The following is a 14,011-nucleotide window of genomic DNA, read 5'->3' as shown; positions in this document are numbered from 1 at the left end:
GGGTTTAGTTTTGTATGGCAAACTATTAACATGTTGTTGTTGTTTCTTAAAAACACTATAATGAGAACATTTTCCAAATAATACCAAATAAGAAATGTCCAAAGAATTACACAGTTACACAGCAGCCAACTTGAAAGTTTTTTCTGTTTTATCTTACATGCTATTCCAAATTGCACCAACCTCTCTGTAATACTAAAAATGAAATGTCAATTAAACATTGATTACAGGAAAGTGAATTACAGGAAATGAGCTTAAATTAAAGTGTGTCTGCTTGTATTACTTTTCAAGTTTGTACCCCAAACTTAAACATAATTATTTAACTTCTTTGTAAGGTACAAGCTGAATAGCAAGACTGAAAAACACTTCAGTCATATTTAGTGTTGGCACAGTTGTGCTCTATATTTTCCAGATATAAATACGCCATTCAAAAGAATTTTCTAACAGCTCCTGTTAGTTCTGACACATTGCTGCTGAGTCACATCAGCATAGAAGTTTTGATATCTGAACGATGATGGCTAAGATACAAGCAGGGTTTAGCTGCTCAGCTAATGTTAGCTTCACAAACCAGTAAGAGTTGCTTGAACCTGAACAGCCCCTAATTCTAAAAAATGTAAGCTACCGTTACCGTTACCATCCTCTTCCACTTATCCGGGGAAAAAATCTAAGCTGATTTACTTTTAAAAAAAAGAAAGAAAAAAGTTTATCTGTAGGATTCATACTGTTGTTAACTATCCAGCTGTTGATCATTTAACTACTGAGCTGCTAGTATGGCCCACTTTTCAAATATTAAAATACACTGAATGATTGATTATATTATTAACAGTGTTGTTAGGGCCACTATAGCTCACTGAACATTTGTCATTAAAATGAATGAAATCCATGATTACTGAGTAATACTAGCTAATAATAAGTGACAGTAGAGTTATAGCAGCTGATACAGAACTTTGAATTTAGGAACAGTGATCTTTCTGGCCTACATTATAAGTATATGTTCTATTATTCACTCCAACATGAACAGGACAAACTGGCAGATGCTTTTCAAGTTTGTGCTGGTGGTTGCTGTAAAACAGATTCAAATATGAATTAAAAGGGCTTTTAATGACTGAAGTCTGTTAAACGACTCACTGTCAGATGTTTATGCTTCTCATGATGTGAAGATGAATGAAAACCAAATGACTGATTAGGAAAAAGATGAACATTTGTTGGCAATTAAAATAGTACTAATATTTAATCAGTTAGTGTGCTGGAAATCCTGGTGTGGTGTTAATGAACTTCTATGTAATTCAGTCTTAAATTACTCATTAAACAGTGTCAGTGTGACTTTATTGTGTAATGTCACAATCATTCAATCAGTTTCTGTTTCCTTGTTCATCTCATCTTCGTGTGTGTGTTTCATGTTAGTGTGTGAGCGTTTATCACAGTTTGTACTCAGCTTGTCAAGGAAGTTAGTTTATTTTAGTCCTCTCTCTCTCTCTCTCTCTCTCTCTCTCTCTCTCTCTCTCTCTCTCTCTCTCTCTCTCTCTCTCTCTCACTGAGCCCCACCCTCTCTCTCTCTCTCTCTCTCTCTCTCTCTCTCTCTCTCTCTCTGAGCCCCACCCTCTTTCTCTCTCTCTTCCTCCCACTGGTTGTCTTTCACCCCTCCTCCCTCTCGCTCTGCTTCACATTAGCACTCACTATACACCAGGTTTTAGTATGAGCTCCGCAGTTAAAGAGATGAGAAAAAAGAATGGAAGAATGGATGGATACTTCTCTCTTGCTTTTTCAGGTTGGCTCTAAATTTATTCTTTGTTTTTTTTAGAATATTGATTAGGATAAACAATCTTTCTCAAATTTTAGACATTTTGGAAATGTTGGTGAGAATTCATTTCACACAATGCTTGCCTTAATAACTATTCGAGTCAACAGTTTAGTCTACAACTATGCAGAAGTAAAGTTACTGGCTGAAACCCAGTGATGACTGTGTGCAGTGCTGTGTTCTTAGTTTTCAGTCAACTCAAACACAAAGTGGACATAACCAGCTGATATGAGATAACTTCTATGAGAATAATTACAAAACAAAATGGATCAAAATGAATCCAGCCAACAACAACAACACACAGGCCATTTCAAGGTGATGCTACCCCAGAGTTTCCCCACACATCAAGGTTTTATTTCTGCTGGTACTTTCACAAAAGGCCTCTTAAAGATGCTGTTGTACACAAAGACACTTTAACACAAACTGTCCAGTAGTAGCTCAATGTGTGGCCCAGCTCAGTTAAACATGCATTCTAGAAACTGCAGGTTCTGATGTTGCAAAATAAGCTGGTTTGTTGTAGATGATTTCTACTTTAGTCTTCTTCTTCTTCTATGCCTTTGCCAGCACATTGCTGCTTATCTTGGAACAATACAGTCACCCCTAGATCATTGGTGTAATGTGAAACCATTGGCAGGTCTGTGAATTAGGTGACCCTCATTCACACGTGAATGCAAGTACGTCCTTGTTCCTCATGTGCTTACAAAAGACAAACAAAATGGGGATCCACTCATTTAAAAACAAATTGCTCCATAACTCCCCAGTGTTGTGTTTACAGATTGTCCCCATGTTATTGTAACATATATTTTCATTTAGCAGTTCTGCTAAATATTCTTTCATTATGTATTATTGTTTATTTGTTTTTGTAATAAGCACTTTGTAACCTTTGCTTTCTGGTGACACTGTCCTTACATCCTCTTCCTGACCTCCTCTACTGTCAAAAAAGCCTGTAAACAGAGGTGCAGGGGATTATGCTGAGCAAAATGACTTAGGTGTGTGTGTGTGTGTGTGTGTGTGTGTGTGGCTGACATAAAAGCTGCTGTTTACACCAAAACATCTCACAATTTAGACTGACAACAAAAAGCAGTGGTGACATGTGCTACTGTTTAGACTAGAGAGAGAGAGAGAGAGAGAGAGAGAGAGAGAGAGAGAGAGAGAGAGAGAGAGAGAGAGAGAGAGAGAGAGAGAGGGAGAGAGGGAGAGAGAGAGAGAGAGAGAGAGACTTGTTCCTGTGTGACCTGACCTCCCATATGAGCTGGTCAGTGCTGTGTGAAATAGTTAGTTGTGTTCCACAGTATTTAACAGTGCACATTGTTTTAATGTCCTTATAACCATTATATTACCTTCATGATACAAAGAATGTTGATCTTGTGTGGTTGACCATTCAAGGTGTCTTGTCAACAGTTTGACAGAACTTGATATTGTAATGGTGGTCTTTCTGGGTGGCAGGGGATATTTTAGCTGGTGGCCACTGGGGAAAATTGGCCGCAAGGATGATGATTCGTATCCAGCTGTTTCAATACATCTATTTAGGAAACAAAATCACACCCTGAAGGAGAAGGTTGAGGCAACATCACTAGAAATGGAAGGATTTACTATAGATGATATGACATAAAATATACAGTATACACATCTGTTCTCACAGTTTTTTATTTATATTCACAAACTTGTAACAAGGGTTAGGGTTAGCAACAATACTCCTTCATAGGGTCACATCTTCTCTCTCCTATCCTTCCTCTCTCTCCTCTCTACCCCAGCCTGGTTCTGCCTGAGATTTCTTCCTGTTAAAAGGGAGTTTCTTCTTGCCACTGTTGCCAAGTGCTTGCTCAAATGAAACCTGAAGAGTACGGGTTAGAACCTGCTCTATGTGTAAAGTGCCTTGAGATGACTTTGTTGTGATTTGGCGCTATACAAATAAAGATTGATTGATTGATTAACGTCAGAGTCTCATGGTGGTGCAACATCAACACCAGCATGTTATATCTAAGTACAGGTTCATTGTTACAGATATCTAGAAGGCTTGCTGTTACCTCAGTAGTGGAACATCACATAGCTGTACTGCACTCTTTATGTCCGTGTATTTGCATAGTTCATGTAAATATTTAACCCAACAGTAGAGCTCTGGGAAGTTTCACACACACTTGCACATACCTACTGACACGATCTCTTTATTCTTTCCATTAAACCCTAACTGTAACATTGGTTGCTCAGTCTACACTCTATTCTACTTGAGATTGCAGTATTCCATTTGGCCCAAAATTGAGTTCTTCTCAGCCACCGTTATTGAGGCAAACTTGCAAGCACTGATAAAACTGAATTCAGACTAAAGTCAGGTTTGTGTTAAAACCATGCAGATGGCTGTGTTGTTTGGGGCGTGTAGTTTAAAGTACTGGTAAGACAATGAAATATGATCCAGGAAGTTAGCACTACAAATGAATGCATTCCAAAGCTTATCAGATGCCAAAACACCTTACCACATGGGTGTCATACCCACACACATGATTTTACAACTCTGGAAAGTTATCACTGTGCCACCTGCTATTTTGCATTCCTTGGCCAATGCAGTTCCCCGCTAGATTATAATGCAAAAGTTGACTCTGGTTCAACTTTGTTGCCAGACGACTCTCCGTTTTTCTGAGCCATCTGCATTGGCCCCCCTGCAGCGTTAACACACTGCACCCATTCAAATGAAGAGAGGGCTACAGTTTACTGACACAGTCTGAACACTTCCCTCCACCATCCTGCCAAAATATCACAATAAATGTTCAAATATAATGACCAGACTCTCAACTTTGCAGTGCCTTTCTCAAGAAAAATGAACAACTTTGGGCACAAGATATTTTTCGTAAAAGTTATGAAACTTGCTAATTCAATGTCCTGGTTGTCCTTTCTCGTGCTGTCAGGACATTACATTATATTTTTAGCCCAGACAGCTGTTCCTGAGAATAGCAGAATCATCAGTATGTTTGAGTATGTTTGATCATCCAGCATTTGTTATTGTGGTGATGGACAGCTGTACAGCTTGTAGCAGGGCTTTCGATGTTCCAAACTGATTCTGTTCTACCTATGTGCACATGGCCCACATGGATGGTAGTGAGCTCTCTTGTTTTTATGTTCCTCCCTAATCATTCTGGGATAAGCTGCAGCCCCTAACCACAAGAGGAAAGCACACATACTGTAAGGTCTGTCCTATTTCATAGGTGCCTTTTTCAAAGTCTGCATTTCAAGACTTAAAGTCAACAGTTTGGATGCATTCCCATGCTCCTTCTATGGTGTAAAAATGTGGCCTAAATTTGGAAAATACTTTGTGTCTCAAAATTTCATAATAAATTGCATGCTGGTCACTTGTTTAATATTCCCAGGTGTTGTTGTGCATCACATCAGTTGACTCATTCAAAAGCAACTGAAAGGTGTGAAAAGTAGAAGACATTAAGTCCACTGTTTGTTTTGTCTTGCTTGTTGTAGCAGCCTGAACATTATGTTCACTACGTGGAGGCTGTTAGAGGAATTTGCATGCATTATGACAGATACGTTTGATGTTTTATGAATGTATTTACTATCAACCGTGTGCATGTTTTACATTTAGCAAATGTTACAGTAAAATATTCTAACTTAAATTCAGTCAGACTGCAGGATGCTTTACATAACCTGAAGTTTGTGAAAGTTAATAGGCTTAGGTTTCTGACAAGGACTAAGAATAATTTTGGCTTCTAATCACTGATTCTAGCTCCTGCTTCCTAAATGCTTGACCATCCCTGACTAACAGCACTGATGCCAATCCCTGGAGGTACCTGGAATCACCTCCTGAGCAGAGGTGTTATTTAGTTCAAGGAACTTGTCCCCTGAGTGGTTGGAAATAAAAGACAAAGAATATAAGTTTCCCTTTATGTTAAAGACTGTGTAAAGTGAATTCAGACTTTTTCAATAAATAAATAAAATAATCCACATTAAATAGGTCATAAATATATTTCTAAAAAAGGTGTAAAAAGCATTTCAACCATTTAGATTTGAATTGTGGAGCTAGGCTTCACAAACTGTGTTTCAACATTTCTGTGTTCAGGATTTAGTGGGCGGGTCTGAAAATCATAAACCCGCCCCTGCTGCTGTAGAGATATAAATACATTCAGCACACACTACTACTACTACAGTCTACAGTTAGCCAGTTAGCCGCCAAGCTAGCCCCCGAGTTAGCAACTGAGCTAGCAGCTGAGTTAGCAGCAGAAAGCTCAGACGCAGCTGATTTAATAAACAGTGGTTGTGCGTAATGGCACTGCGCTCTGTGCAGCATCTCAGAGGCAAGGCAGTTTTATTTATATAGCGCATTTCATACACAATGGCAACTCAATGTGCTTTACATAAAACAGAAAAACATGTAATTTGAGAAACATTAAAACATACAATTAACCCCCCACCCCCCACCCCCCATAATAAAAACAAAGTGCAGACAAATAGAAAGACATAAATAAAATGCTAGAACAGAGTTGATTTAAAAGAGCTCAATCATAAGCACAGGAGAAGAGAAATGTTTTTAACCTGGATTTAAAAATGTTCACTGTTGGGGCTGATTTCAGTTCTGCTGGTAGTTTGTTCCAGTTGTGTGCAGCATAACAGCTAAAAGCTGCTTCACCATGTTTAGTTTGAACTCTGGGCTCAACTATCTGACCTGAGTCAGTAGATCTCAGAGCTCTACTGGGTTTATATTCTACTAACATGTCATTTATGTATTCTGGACCTAAACCATTCAGTGATTTGTAGACCAGTAGCAGAACTTTAAAATCTATTCTATAGCTGACTGGGAGCCAGTGTAAAGACTTTAGAACTGACTGGGAGCCAATGTAAAGACTTTAGAACTGACTGGGAGCCAGTGTAAAGACTTTAGAGCTGACTGGGAGCCAGTGTAAAGACTTTAGAACTGACTGGGAGCCAGTGTAAAGACTTTAGAACTGACTGGGAGCCAGTGTAAAGACTTTAGAACTGACTGGGAGCCAGTGTAAAGACTTTAGAACTGACTGGGAGCCAGTGTAAAGACTTTAGAACTGACTGGGAGCCAGTGTAAAGACTTTAGAACTGACTGGGAGCCAGTGTAAAGACTTTAGAGCTGACTGGGAGCCAATGTAAAGACTTTAGAACTGACTGGGAACCAGTGTAAAGACTTTAGAACTGACTGGGAGCCAGTGTAAAGACTTTAGAACTGACTGGGAGCCAATGTAAAGACTTTAGAACTGACTGGGAGCCAGTGTAAAGACTTTAGAACTGACTGGGAGCCAGTGTAAAGACTTTAGAACTGACTGGGAGCCAGTGTAAAGACTTTAGAACTGGAGTAATGTGCTCTGATCTCTTTGTTCTGGTTAAAACTGGAGCTGCAGCGTTCTGAATGAGCTGCAGCTGTTTAATGCCTTTTTTGTGGGAGTCCAGTCAGAAGACCGTTATAGTAGTCAAGTCTACTTGAGATGAAAGCATGAATCAACTTCTCCTGGTCTGTTTGAGACATAAAACCCTTTACTCTGGATATGTTCTTAAGCTGATAGAAGGCTACAGACTTTCATAGGTTGTTAGGACTGTCCACAACAGCGCTCTCCATTTTTTACAATTAATTAAATCTGATAAATTATTTGTAATGTTTTGCATGTTTGTGTGCTGCTGCGTGTCCGTGTGGTAACAAGCACAGTGTCTGCGCCTATATACTGTACCCCTCTATATACCCGCCTATATACCTCCCTATATACCCCCCTATATACCCGCCTATATACCTCCCTATATACCCGTCTATATACCTCCCTATATACCCGCCTATATACCCGCCTATATACCTCCCTATATACCCGCCTATATACCTCCCTATATACCCGCCTATATACCCGTCTATATACCTCCCTATATACCCGCCTATATACCCGCCTATATACCCCCCTATATACCCGTCTATATACCCCCCTATATACCCGTCTATATACCTCCCTATATACCCGCCTATATACCTCCCTATATACCCGTCTATATACCTCCCTATATACCCGCCTATATACCTCCCTATATACCCCTCTATATACCCGCCTATATACCTCCCTATATACCCCTCTATATACCCGCCTATATACCTCCCTATATACCCCTCTATATACCCGCCTATATACCTCCCTATATACCTGCCTATATACCTGCCTATATACCTGCCTATATACCCCCCTATATACCTGCCTATATACCCCCCTATATACCCCCCTATATACCCGCCTGTATAGGAGCATATTGGACTCTTGATGGTGATCTTTAAATAACAGTAACATAAGCACCAGTGACTTTAGACCTGGTTTTTTGTGGTCAGTAGCACAATAGCTTTCGTCTGCCTCAAAATAGCAACGCACCACCAATGAACCTGACCAACCTCATTTAGAGACCAACACACCCATAGGTGCACAGACTGGTGCAAGTGCATTTGCTATTTAGACAACGTGGGTGCAGGGAGAGAAAATGACAACTGTGCTGGGGGAAACTAACAAAGACACATGCGCCATGCGTGCCATCCTCTGTGCACCGATCACAAGATGGGGCCCTAATGTTTTTTCAATCTGTAAGGCGGACTGACATAGGAAGCATAAACTCCAGTCACGGCATTCAATTATGGCTAATCTGAAAAAAGAAATGCAGTTGCTTTGACATCATGAGATAGATAATATGAGCAAGTAAAAATCTATCAAATAATGAAGGTAACTAACTAGCTAGCAACATGTAGGCTATGTGCTTGCTTCAATAAAAATGATGCTAACTAGTCACTAGCTAGTTATAATGAAGCTAACTAGTTACTAACGACCTAGTTATAATGAAGATAACTAGTTACTAGCAAGCTAGTTATAATGAAGCTAACTAGTTACTAGTGACCTAGTTATAATTAAGCTAACTGGTTACTAGCAAGATAGTTACAATGAAGCTAACTTGTTACTAGCTAGCTAGTTATTAGTTATCTAACATTAAAAACATTTTTCTATTCAATGAGAAAGTCATATGAACCTCAAAGTGTTAACCTGTCACCTCTGACCTTCAACAGCTGTCACAGCTGTCACAGTCCCTGGTGCAGATGGGATGTGTTGTTGCAGGAACTGATTTGCTATAGGCTACTCCTGACTGGTCGAAATCTCATGCTACTTAGGACAAATGTAATGTACAGAAGTAACTGCACTGCTTAAATACAAAATTAAAGCTTTTGAAGTGAAGTCACTCTGATGACACAATTGTTGATGTGAAATGTACATATTTACCCCCAATTGTCATGGTATGGGGGAAATTGTTGTTTTTTTAAACTTGAAACCAATTTTATTGGATTCCTTGACCCCAAAAATGTACACTTTGACACCAAATTTGTCATTATAGCTATAACAGAAGCAAAGTTATGGGCTCTAGAGTATTTTCGGCGCATTGGCGGATATTTTTGAAAAAACGTGTTTATTTCTGATACAAAGTGTGATCTCACTTGTGTCTTAGGATACATTTATTTGTGTGACCCTATGGTACTTCCATACTAAAGGCGACTTTTGCATCATGACTTGAAGTCAAATGCCTATTTTTTGGGCTTAACCTCCCTACTATAGCGTCCATGTTTCTGGTAGAGGTGGTGACTTTGATTGACAGGTGACACTTGGTAGGGGGCGGGGTTTCAGCGAACTCGGCGGGCACTCCCACAGTGTTTGGGAGCAGAGAAAAAGGCTGAGTTTTACACAACTTTGAAACCTAATTTAATATATTAGGCGATTTAGGATTGTTGATTTTTGCCACATTACTTGCATTGTAATTTCATTATGAAGATATCTTCTTATGGTTAGTATGAACAGAAGGAATGATTACAGCAAGAAAAACAGGTTTTAATGTTTATTTGGGTTTATGACTGTTGTTTTAAGATGCATTTCAAAAAATGTGAGTGAGTCCTTTTAAGTTCCTGATGTAGAGGCTAAATGAGTGAACCTGTGGTTCAAAAACCAGTCATAAAATTAACAGGACATCATTTAAACAACTACAGTAAAGTGATCATGTGGGTCTCTGTTTGATTGCAGTCTTGCTTCAGCCCTGACTGTATGATGTGTTTCAGCCACCGCTCTGTCTCCAGTAGAAAGTCTCTATGTGAAACCAGGAGAAATGAATATGTTTTCCTACCTCCATATGCAGATTAAGACATCTCCATGTTGTTTTGTCTTGATTTAGTCAGACAAAGAACGTTTAGCTGTGTGGACATGCAAATACACACTCAGGGTGGGTAATGTTTTATTAGTGAGTACTCTCATCTCATATCTCCCTCGCTCTCCCCCGTTATGGTAGGGGATTATCATTGAAGGCAGCTGTTACATAACAGCAACACACACACACACACACACACACACACACACACACATACACACACGCACACACGCACACATACACACAGACAGAGTAAGGAAAAACACAGTCATAATAGAGTTGTTTAGAGGCAGAGAGCAGAGAATGGACAGAGAGGGGAGGATCAGAGAAAAGCAGTTTTAAATTGTAGGAAAGACAAAACTGAAAAAAACCCAAACTCTTAGCTTTCCTTTTTTACAAAGACACGATGACTTGACATTAGCTTGTAGGCTTATACTAATATTTGAGATATAGTGACCTGATAAAGTAATGTCATGCATAAACACATAATAGAAACTAACATTTTTAAAGTTGGATCTTTTTGTGTTTGTGATCAAGACAGTAGGACATTTTATTGTGCAAAACATAACATAAATATTGGACGATGTGTAGACCAGCACAGTGCACCTGAAAAGCTACATACATGTGAATGCATGTACTGTCTTAATGTATGTACAGTCTAGCCTGTCTGTATTTTGACAAACTGTTCAGGCTCTGTGCTTAAGCACATTCAGTTTAAAATAAAATAATGGATACTACCATCTCAGCTTCAATTTGAGTAGGTTTATATCAATATAGAAAGCTCATACTGTATGTAGCTCATAGCTGATTGAGAGTTGCCATTTAGATTTGGATTCGTAGCTGTCTGTCAATATGAGGAGTAAAGAGGTGACCATGCAAGTGAAGAAGAGGACAATGGGACTTAAAAAAGCAATAATCTATCTGACAGATATCAAAAGTGGTGAATTTGCCATTACAGTTAGGTTTAATTTAAAAAGCAAATGGCAAAAGAGCTGGTCTACCGAGGAGCACAAGTCTCTTGGATGAGTAGAAAATAATTAGCATGGTGAAGAAAAAGGCCTTTATGACTGCACAGCAAGTCAAGAATGCTCTCTAGGTCTAGGATGTAGACGCACATGTTGATGACCAGACTATCAGAGGATTGAACACTAGATGCAAAACCCTGATAAGCCTTAAAAACACAAAGACAGTTTGCAGTTCATAAAACCATTTAATTTGAGACTTTAATGTGGTATCCATTACTTTATTTCAAACTAAATGTGATAAAGCACAGAGTCTGAAGAACACAAAATGTGGAACTGCCCACCTACTTACTGTCGATACTGTATGTATTATCCCATTTACCATTAACCTCTTCATGCATCCTGGCTAGCTTGCATAACTATCCTATCTAAAAAAATCCCAAAGCAAATACAGCCTAGAAGCGTTAGGGATTCACTACAATCCAGTTACTCAGAGTACTGCATACGTCTCATCAAGTATACTTTAAAGTAAATCTTTCTTCCTGTCTCATTTAGCGACAGGGACAAAACAGCATCAGGAATTAAACACGTGTATGCAGAAGGCATAATGTGCTGTAGTGGCATGTATGTGGTCCCTAATTAAGATTCAGTGTGAGAGAACTGTCACACAGATGATTATCCTGTGTGCTATTGTTAGCTGATTGATAGTTGTTAGTTAGCTACTAATTCATATTGTTGCAACTATACTGCTGAAGTAAAGAAGTTATTCATTTCTGGTTGCTTTATCAAACAGCATCAGGTGCATTACTTACTCTCTGGGCTGCAGTGCTGCAGACTCTGGATGCATGTAGCAGAGAAAACTGACTGCAATCAGATGTTGAATATGGCTACCTGACAAGTATAAATGCATATATGCTTCAGGCTTTCGTTATCTTATCTTACTGAATAATTGACAAGTGTCTTGAGAATAGGGAAGTTCAGACACACTGATGCAAAAGGTATTACTTGATTTCCTTCATCAAATATTGGTGTAACAGTATGAGTGGTGTTATATTCCAAGAAGCTCGACATTGAATCACTTTTTGACTTTCGGATTCCTGACTCAGCCGACCTTTCAGCCTCTCTTATACTTTATAAAGTGCAGTTATACCCAACATAATGAGACTGTCACACCTTCACGGTTGATTTTAACCACTAGGTGTGTAGGTGGTACAGATGTACTGGTTGTAGCTCAGCAAGTTTGACAGCAAGGACAGAAGCAGATATCCCTGGTCTGAACATTTCTTTGAAAGCCACTGTGAAAAAGTGTAATGTCAGCTGGCCTGAAGTCCTCACTGTTATAAATATATACATTTAAAGACATTGCATTTCAGCCCTGACTATAATGTGGTTATCTGCAGTATGTGGTTCATTGAAAGCCTATCATTGCTGTGATGGCCCCTGACCTTTCTGACAGAGCATTAGGAGATAGAGTGCTTGTCTGTTGAATGTCAGCGGTGGGATTATGTGAACATTGGAGGTTTCAGTACGCTGATGATTTTCTGTGATGCGACTTCCTGTTAGTCCGTATGGTGGTTTCAGTAGCAGAGCTGTCATACGGTAAAGCTGTGCACACTTTTATCCTGCAACGGTCTGATCTGATGTCTTGTGCTGTATGATATTATATTCTCCTTTATACACTGTTAAAATCAGTATGAACACCCTCACACGACATGCTTTGTGTTGCATTTGTCTTAATTATGGTCTCATCTGTTGTATTGTGTTAGGTTAGTTTGTGATGGTATGGTCTGCAGCTATGTGTTGTGTGGCCCTGACTCATTCTGTTTCTTGTAAGTTCAGTGGTACAAATAGAAACAAACATCTGCAGGCCACACAATCTGTTACTTAATGCGGTCTGGCTAATTGTAATCACCAGCCTTTGAGTGCCTGAGTTCTCGCCTGAGTTGTCTGCTGCAGGATACAAGCAACAGCTATTTAATACCAGGCTGGTTAATCATAAAAAAGCTTCCACAGTGAAGAAGTTAATAGCAGTTTAGACTGTAGTTTCAAACCTGTTGTCTAATGGTTAGGGTTGAGTTCAGTTTTTTGTTTTTATAGTGAACTGCTATGAATTCAACATTTTGAATTGTATTATACAGAAGTGCTTATATCCACCACATTTGCAATCAGGACAGTACATTTTTGGACAGTTCCACATTTTTTGTTCTTCAGGCTCTGTGCTTCAGCACATTGAGTTAGAAATAAAATAATGGATACTAGATCAAAGTCTCAGTTTTTACGACTTATTATTAATCACTGATATCTTGCCTTCAAGTTCAAAAACATTTCATTCCATTTTTATTCTACTTATTTTTTATTTAATATACATTAGTACTTTTTGTACATATGAAATGATTATTAACAAAATGCCCATTATAACACACAAGTACAGTTTAAGAATGATCACATTTCTGACATCATGTCAATAAAAACTGACAACATAAGCATATAAAAGTAGAATTCATGGCAGAGTTGTTGTATAGGATTGCATTAGATTGCACTGGTGTTCTTAATCAAGTGTCTGGTCAGTGTAAGGTCTACAGGTATGTATCTATGGCCTTTGTTTGACGTGAGGCAGCAGAGTTCATGTTGTCACGTTGTGGTTAAGAAAGACTGCTTTCTCAGTTGATCTTTAGCTCACATTTCTGCTACTGTTAGCATAAAAAGATACTTTCAGATTCAGCTAATTATTTGCCTTGCACCCCCCTGCATATCAAGAACCATGCAGATTAGACAGACTGATAAATTGTAAAGCATCAGCCTTGTTTGAGATGTAATTTTGAGATGCACAACAACACTGTCATCAATGTGTATTTTACTGTTTTGCAACAGCAATGTTTGAGTAAGTGTTGAAAAAGAGATGTGGAGAAGTGAGAAGCAGGATTAAAAGCATTGTAAAGGACAAAGTGATAATGAGTATTATATTTTAAATATCTTTTAGTGTGTAACACATTCAGATAATAAGCATTTCTGTTTAGTTTCAGTTTTGTCACTCTTTCTTCCCTATTTCTCTCATATGCAGTGTTTTCTTTTTTTTCTTTTTTCATGGTAC

General features: G+C 38.8%; 1 protein-coding gene across 2 annotated transcripts in view; it reads left to right on the top strand.

Annotated features, from left to right (window-relative positions):
* The first annotated feature begins 1,667 nt into the window (after positions 1-1,667).
* The window catches only part of dgkza (diacylglycerol kinase, zeta a), a 107,026-nt gene continuing 94,682 nt past the window's right edge, over positions 1,668-14,011 (top strand). For both annotated transcript variants that reach the window (XM_053314294.1, XM_053314293.1), the window contains exon 1: positions 1,668-1,765. The gene's annotated coding sequence lies outside the window, so the exon portion shown is untranslated. The remainder of the gene's footprint in view (positions 1,766-14,011) is intronic.

Source organism: Scomber japonicus, chromosome 24 (assembly GCF_027409825.1).
Source record: "Scomber japonicus isolate fScoJap1 chromosome 24, fScoJap1.pri, whole genome shotgun sequence".
NCBI lineage: Eukaryota > Metazoa > Chordata > Actinopteri > Scombriformes > Scombridae > Scomber > Scomber japonicus.
Note: the sequence above shows the minus strand (reverse complement) of the source record. Positions and strands in the feature narration are given on the sequence as shown.